An 8,861-nucleotide genomic window follows, 5' to 3' on the forward strand; every position below is an offset into this window, starting at 1 on the left:
GCTTTCAGTTCCTGTGTTGGGCATTTTTCTTCTACTTTTATGCAGAGGCTTCGATACTTGTGCCAAGAAACAGGCTCCCCTTGCTGAATTCCCTCCAGACACATCCATCGCAGTTAGCACTTAAGCTTCATCCCTCCCATTTTATTCTGTTTTTAATTAGATTCCTGAACAGGAGCACAGAGCAAACTCTGCTTTTATCTGGGAGATCCTGTGGCCGTGAAATATTTACGGGAAGTAAATAACTGTCAGAAATTAAATAAGTCCCTGACTCTACATGAGTGTAAAGGTGCTTTGAAATAGTCTCATTCGAATAAAAGCTCCTCATGTTGAGTGGCGGTAAGAAACAGCAACACAGGCAAAAAATTCCCAATGTAGAAGGTAAACAGAATTACTAATTCATGGAGCAGCATGTTTCACAGTAGCAGCTTTAATATCTTTCTTTTCAGTTTGATTTAAAATAGGTCAGATTAAAAGGAAATCTGGATTTGGTTTGGTCATCGTCTTTTCAGAAAGTGGAGTGCAAGCATGGCTAGACACACCATGCTGCTGAAGTTTAAATTTAGACTTTGCCATCTCCACTTCCAACTCTGGATAAAGTAATGAAACAAAGCTTGGGGAAGGCAGCAGCTCTTGCAGGTTTTGATGGGTCAGGTAGGTCACCAAGCTCAAACATCATCATACAGAGCAAGAACTAAGTTAAATATAAGCTCAAAAGCTGGCTTGCCACTGTGTATGGGATAGAGGCTCGTCCTGCCCCAGGCTTGCTGATATGAACTTGAGTTCTGGAGGTTGCTTTGAAACAGATCTCTGAAAGATGTTTCTCTCTCCTCCAGCAAATCCATTGCTCCCATCTGCTGATGGTATTAGTAGCGTAGTGTCCTAGAGAAATACTCCTGGACCAGGATTCTGTTAATAGAGACAGGTTAACTCCAGCCAGCGGCATCCAGCTAAGCAGAGGGAGCTTGTTTCCTTCTTCACTCACGGGAGAAGAATCATCCCACCTTGCTCTGATGCCTGTTGTTGGAGGAGGGAGGTGTCTCTCTCTTGCTCTCCTTTTCTGTTGACTAGAAAAGGAGCCTCAATTAACTGCTTACGGTATATGTCAAACTTTACTTTTGGATAGTTGAAGTTGGGGTGAAACGAGTTTCAACCAGCACATCCAAACCCACCATAGTCAAGCCCTTGGACTTAACTCCATGCTGAGCATAAAATAAGAACATTCAGTGCTCTCCCTTTGCCAATTTTCTGTGTCAACATTTGTGACTATGCCTTTGTTCATTTTCTTTGCATTAACTGTATTCCATCTGAAGTTTCTACCTTCTCCTTGTACCAGGACATCCTTGTGCCCTATTCACCTCTTCTACCTCCCTTTCTTTCTACTATCTTTATAATTTGCCTTCTTGCCCTTTAGGGACCAAACTGTCTGTCATATTAACATTAAAATCTAAGGGGAGGATATGCAGAGAAGAGATAAGGGTATTTCTAATCTGTGTATCCCTAATTGATACCACCAGCCAGCTCCCTAAGTCATAGGTAGTTGAAGCAGTGGCACTTGAAGCTTGTCCTCTGCTTAATAAATGTGGTCTTAGAACACCCCCTCCAGCTGATTGACTTGGGAGGGAACTGGAAAAGCTGAGAGCTCTCCCTATAACTCTTGGACCTACTGCATGAGGCAGTCAATAGTTGACATATTCAGAGAAAGGGACCTCACAGTCTCCACTCTGCTCACATCAACACCTACAATGGGTGAAACCACCACTCTGGTTCGAGAGGGAGACACTGCAATTTTTCTCTTGAAATCCCAGGACTGTCAGAGGTGTATGATGTCATGAATAGTTAAGACTGAATTGGCCTTTCTAGTGAGCCTGACCTACTTGGGTTTTCTCTTCTCTTCCCCTGACCTAGTGCCCTGGCGTACTTTTCTTGCTAACAGTGTTCACTAACGGATGGTTGGATGCCCTGACTTGCAAGCTCTAACAAAGCCAACAGCGCTTTGCTATGAAGGTTAATTTGCAGCCAAACTCACCAAGAGAACTAGCCAAACTCCTCTGCACTACTTGGGCACTATTTTGAAAATTCAAGAAGGATGGTAGTTGTGTACCCAGTGGTTGCTTCAGAGGGGTGATTTTCACTGGTGTACAGTGGAGTCACCTCCCTGATGGAGGAAGGAACTTGCTGACATAAAGATCTGCCATGACTGTTTGCAGGTGGGCTTTCCAGTCTCTGGTGCTAAGAAGGCACAGAAGCTCGGGTTCATCTTTCTGAATTTAATCTCCTAACTTGAATTGCCTAGTCTGGGACCACAGACTCTATAGTTGCAGGAAAGAGATACCTCTAGAGGCTCAGAGACCCAAAAGGTCAGACGCTGGGGGTATGGCTGGGCTTTGAAGTGCCTTCCTCCCTGTGTTGACTCCTCAGGGAATGTACACACCTATGCTCCAAGTGCAATGGGAAAAGGACACCTCAGTGTCCATACGTGTTTGGTGCCTGTAGAGTTGCTGTGTCAGGCCTATGCTTTGTTCAGAAGATGTTGAGAGCCTTGATAGTAAGAGGATGGATGGATAATAGGACGCAAAGGGGCGGACGAGGGCTGGCACCCGAGGTGACTGTACAGAATGCAATGGTGCTTCATCAGATTTGCACTGGTTGAACTTTTAGTTGAAGTTGCTAATTTAGACTTTACTGCAGATGTCCTGAGAGTTTTGCATTTAAACTAATACAAAGTAATCTTAAAAAGCAGCATTCCTATTCTACTTTAAGAAAATTCTCTGTCTTGGTCTGGCTAGCCCTCTTTGCAATTCAGGTTGTATGACTAATTATGAATATACTGTTTGAGTTGAAGCATATTGTAAACTTCTTAAATCAAGTGAAATATCTCACATGCATGGAAATACAACCAGTTAAAAGATGCGATGTCTAATATATGACACACTCGTTCTAAATTAGGCTCGTCTTTTTGAAAAAATACATGAGTTCCACAGCTCAGGCTTAGATCATAATTTGAAACTGCAGAGGATTATCTTAGAAATCACAAAAATCATCTCCCAAGGGTTTTTGATGGATGCTTCTTCACATCAGCTTTTTATCTTGAAAGCTGTGTCAAACTCATGGAAACATGAAGAGTTTGTGATGTGTGCTTCTTCTAAAAAGCATCACAGCTCCCAGTTATGAATCCTGATTCGACAGGTAATGCTACGTATGCTCTTCCTATAAATGAATATGGGCCTAAGTGTTTCTTCTCTTCAAGGCTCTGAGCTTTCCAGCTAAGGTTGCACCATGCAAGGAATGCAGGATGGGAACACAATTCATCTTGCTCTTCATGTAGATTTAGGGCCAAATTCTGCCACTCCTTCATGCCAGCACAGTTTGATTGGCTGGAATGGGGCTGTGAGTTTGGCCATCTCTTAATGGGCCACCTTGCTGCAAAGCTCTGTGACTGAGAGTCTGGTGGCATGATAGCACTGACTGTCTCAGTCCTTGGATAAAACCAGGCTAGTAAGCAAACCAGCTGGCAGGACTTCACAGTCATCACGCCAACCCCATTGGTAGTTTGTGCAGTGAACCTGTGAGGACCTATCCTCAGCAGTTTAGCCAAGTCACCACCTCTGAATGGTCTCCACTTCGTTTTTCTTCTAATATTTTCTCTGGTTGGTTTGCTGTGGTGTCTGAAGCATACTGAGAACTTCCCAGGCATAAGAGAAGGGACTGTGTGTGCCCAAGGAGAGCTTCACAACCGGCACAGCAGATAGGCATCAGGGAGGTGGGACTGTATAAATCAACAACCTTAATTACTTGCAGCCTAGAAAAAATGAATGGAGAGATGTACTCATAGAGTCGAGGCTTCAGGGGGAGTTCAGGCACTAATACATAGAAGCCAACGAGTCTATTTATGCCTTGCACAAGTAATTGGAGTCAACCTCTCCAGGAGACCCTGGCAGTGCTGCTGGGTCACCTTCCACCGACAGGGACAGCCTGTGTTGGAGCTAAATGACTGTGGTACAAAATGGCACCTAAAATACCATGTGTTATCCCACATAGCCACTACTCCACTCCTTTAAGGAGGAGATCTGTCAGCTCCCTCTGTCTACTCTTTGGGAGAGCGATGGTATAACCCCTCTCTCCCTTTCCCTTTCTCCCTTCTCTCCTCCCGTATAACTCTGCTCTCCTGCATTTCTCTAAGGCCATTGTAGTACTTTTCAAGTCAGCTTAATCGTAAGCGGTCCTTTAATCACAAGCAATCCTTTCACTATTAATATAATAGAAAATTCAGAGGATGCTTCTGGTTGTTACGGACATTTGCACTAGTGCAAGGCCAGGAGACAGTACTGCTGTGTCAGCACAGGAATAAATAACCACCTGGGGCTGAGGGCAAGCAGAACGGAACCTCAGACCTCCCTATTCTCTGCTCCGGGTTTAAAATACTCCTGGGAGATGAATCTGAGGAATGAAGCTCAAAGCTAGTAAATATTTTTGACCTATGCTCTGGCTGTGGGTAATTTACAACACGCTTGAAAATCTGATCTGGGTTATGTCCAATTCACAGAAGTTTATTTCCAAGGCAGTTATTTATAGACTGCCTTCCTGGCTCTCGGGTTTCTTGGGGAAGTGTCTGAACATCAGCTCTCTGAGCAATCACCATAAAATTAAAATTTTCAATTTTAATGGTGAACAAACAGTTTAAGGAAAGTGAAATATTATCCAACAAATCCTTCTTTTCACTTAAAGCTTTGAGTCTTTAAATATTTATTAGCAGTGTCTCTACTCTGCAGCAATGTTAAAAGGCTCAGCCCCATTCTAAGGAGGAAAACAATCCATTTGATTAAATACAAAGAACAAATGCCATTTCTAAAGAAGGCCTTCAGGTTAGATTACAGTGTTTGGAAAAATGATTGGCACTTTTGTCTTCTATGTAGTACAGCTAGAAATGAGTTTTGGTTTTGTTTCCTCCCTTAAACCTCCTTTGCCCTACAAATTTTGTGGTTCTTCTCCTGGCTTGACCCTGTAGGAGCAGTGGTGGTATTTCTCTGGGCAGATCCACCAAGTTGCTCCCTAAATTGAGTTCTTCATGTGCTTCCTATTCTTCCTTTGCAGACGTGGGGCCCTTGGGTGCTTATTGTTCTATTTTAAGTTCTGTTTTTCCCTTGCTTTAGCTATGTAGGAAACAGCCTGTTGTAATCTCAGAGGATAATAACTTGAGGTTTGGGAAATCTGAGGAGACTTTATCTCCCCATGCACTGATTGAACTACCTGTACTTTTTCTTTCTTCAAAAAAAAAAAAGAAAAAAACCTTAAAATCTTTAAAATAATTCTCTACACAGTAGTAAACAGTGGTGAAGAAAGATGTGATTATTGAATAGGATTTCAAATCTAATCTGCATCAAGTTGTCAGCTGGAAAAGAACCCCCTGAATCGTGAGTGCACATGGAGCTGGCATTGCTTTGCCTGAAGAGGTGCCTGGCATCTCCTGGGAAGAGGGGAATGATGAAAACCTTCATTTAAAATGTGAGTTCCCAAAGAAAATTATCTCATGGTAGAAAACAGTTTCATTGGTAAATCTCTGCCAAGTTATCTTCTGTAAAGGTTGTTGGGTTAACCATAGCTAGAAGGACCATGCTAGGTTGTTTTAATCACTTAGTAGTGAATGTTTAAGAAGTTATTCTTATGGGAAAGTCCTGAATTTGTGTGTGTGTGTGTGCATCCCATCAATGCACGCAGGATTCAGTGGAAATAAGGGCTTCACAGTGGTCATCTGTACTGATGTACAGGGAGAGGAGACCTCTCCACCAAGAACCCACAGAGAAGAGGAAGGGGAGATGAAGACAGTAGAATAGCCTGCCCATGACAGTGCAATGAAAAAGTGCCAGATAAAACCAGGCTGGGAGAGAGCTCTGGTTTTCTAGAGAGCTAATCCAGCTCCCTGACTTCTTTCAGGCTAACCCATTATGATAAGACTAGCTATGGTTTTGGAGGGTCTGTACAGGGCATGGTGTGTTCCTGTCATGCATTAAAGCTACCCTATATAACTGAATTGTCAGTGAAATTCTCTGGGAGATGGAGCAATAAAAAGCCTGATAAAAGGAAATGTTATCCATTAAATGAGGTAGGACTTTCTCACAAGTGTGTAATTTCATAGATAAGCAAATATGAAGCTAGGTAATACACCTTGTTTTCAGCTGAGCCACTTAACTTGGTTTGTGCAATGTACGTCCAACCCTCCCTCTTAAGCCTGCTAGTTCAGCCAGTGAAGCCATCCCCTCTGTCTTGTCTTCTGAATGGCACAGCTTCCCTCTCTCTGGTGCCAGAAGACAATAGATTCTTGGTAACTGAGCCTCAGCTAAAAGAGCTGCTGCAGTTAGGCTTCGTTGCAAAAGATAAGGTGGCACCAAAACTGTTGATGGCAGAATGAAGGAAAACAAATTATCGTGCCTGAAATCAAATGAGTTTTAATGAATGCCTCTAATCCGTCTAGCGAAAGTTCTAAATGCCATTTGTGTCTTCATTGTTGCTCTAAACAGTACAAACTCATCAGAGGCAAACGAATCGCAATGTGTGCCACTAAAGCTAAAACATACCAGAAGTGAAATAAGTAATTTGGGAAAGAAGTACATTGTAGGGAAACCTGCTGTAGCCCTGAAGTTCATGCATCACATGCCACCTCTGGGAGCTTTAAATATCAATTACCTGCATAGAACTGGGATTTCTACTTGCTCCCCATTAGACAGTGCGAGAACTCCTGCAGACACGATCCCCATACTCCCGGTCCTGCCTCTCGGGAGGTGACCTCTCCCTGTGTGTTCCAACATGGAAAGCTCTGGTCGTGGATTCCTTCTGCAGGCGGCTTCCTGCAAAACCAACACCACGGAGCAGTGGTCCTGCCTGGGGAAGGGGGATACTTTCTCTTTAGCTGGAGAAGGAATTTAAGCCTTCCAGAAGGTAATTTATTCAGAGTTAAATCTGAGTAAGACCTTTTTCCCAGCACAGGCTCTATAGAACCCTAAGCAAGCTGAGCTTGGCGCAGACATTTATTTTTCTTGTCCATATCAGTTTTTCCCTCTGGTTTCCTCTTAAAAACTACAAAATGCATACCTGCAGAAAAGAGCAAATCTACACGTTGCCAGTGTGCACATAGCTTGCAGGCTGGAGATACTCTACAAGATTGAGACAAGATCTTGTTGGGGTTTGTTGTTGTTGTTTGGCTTTTTTTAATCTAAATTTTGTGTTCTGCAGGAGGAAAGGAACAGTGATGTAAGAACAAAAGAGTGTAAAGCAGTCATGAATAAATCTGAGCTAGAATTTAGAGACAAATTCCTCACCTCAGAGTCAGGGAAGAGTTTGGGAACTGCCCAGCAGCAGTGGGGATGGGGGGCAGGTGGGGAAGAAGTGGTCAAAAATTGCTTAAAAGTAAAACCTGTTAAAAGCAACTGGATGGGACAGTAGGCAACCTGGGACTGGGGCGGGAGGGGACACAACTATATCTATGACCACAAAGTGCACGGTTTATCTAGGCTTCTGCCCTACGCTCATTAAAGGAAGGTTTCTTGGGTGGAAAGATCCACTGCCAATTGTAGAAGTGGTCCAAGTCCCTGAAGGTGATCTGCAAAATGAAACAGAAGTAAAATGGGAACATATGTCTTTGATTTTGCAGCTAGCCCCAGAGCCCCTCAGTCCTTTACTTCTGATCTTTTAGTGGAGCTGACTGCATATCTTTGAGGCCTTTGGTCCTCAGCTGTAGAAATAAAAGCTCTGTGAGCTAAGCTGGTTGCTGATTCACCTCTATGAGTAGAAACAGCATTACAGCCTGATCAAAGACTTATTCCAGTGGGGGTCTTTCTGTAGCATTTTTGCACAGACCCAAAGATATGTAAATGTTCTGCAGAATCTGACATACATGATTAACATTAAGCATATCTCGTTGTTGATGAATTCTTTTTAATAAAAGGGAACTTAAAACTAAAACAAGCCCTTCTGAAAAATAAGCCTGTGCAGAGCCACAAGTAAGCATCGTTTCTCTCCATTGTTTTTACCATCCTGCAAATTTGATGCATCCTCATTCTGCTGATGCTTAAACGTGTGAATAATCTGTCAGGAGCCTCAGCCATTTCTTCCTTTTACATTACACAGAATGGTGTTATGGCAGATCTCTGTAGTCTTCCATCCTGTAGCTTCTGTGGTACATTTAACAGCAGAAAACAGCCAGTGCTTTGAAATAAAAATGAATTTAGGCTTGCATGTTAGATGCAGAGGGGAGGAGTTATTTTTTGTGGCTGTTTTCTTTTTCTGTCTTTTTTTTTTTTTTTTTTACCTGCTCCAAATAGGGATGCTTTTAAGTCTTTGGTGTTTATGCTTCAAGCTAATGCAAATAAAACAGTGACTAAACTAGCTGGATTTTGAATGTATGCAGAGAATCACAAATTTTGTGGACTATTGATGTTATCTGAAAGAAATATCAAAGAATTAGACTGAATAGTGACTTATAGGAGGAAAAATTTCCTTCGTTCCTACCACTGTGGGTTAAGGGAAACGTAATCTTGTTGAAGGAGCTTGATGTAGTATTTTTGGGGTGAGATTACAAGTTCAGTTGATGAAAACACTTGGGTTGATACAACAGAATATATATAGACTGCTGCAAGACACATAATTTGGTACTGCAGAGCCCTTCATATTAAGTAACTAGAGAGCACGAAAATGAATATTGTGTGTATTAGATGGATTTAAAACTGCCTAACTAATGGTCCTCAAAATGATCACTGTCAGCTGCTGGTACTGTGGGGGCTTTCCAGAGCTCACCTTTTTCTCCCTTTCCATGATACCAGCTGACTGGAAATGGCACTGGCAATGAGATTCCAGTGCACAAGTCAGGA

This window comes from Gymnogyps californianus, chromosome 9, assembly GCF_018139145.2.
Source record: "Gymnogyps californianus isolate 813 chromosome 9, ASM1813914v2, whole genome shotgun sequence".
Taxonomy (NCBI): Eukaryota; Metazoa; Chordata; class Aves; order Accipitriformes; family Cathartidae; genus Gymnogyps; species Gymnogyps californianus.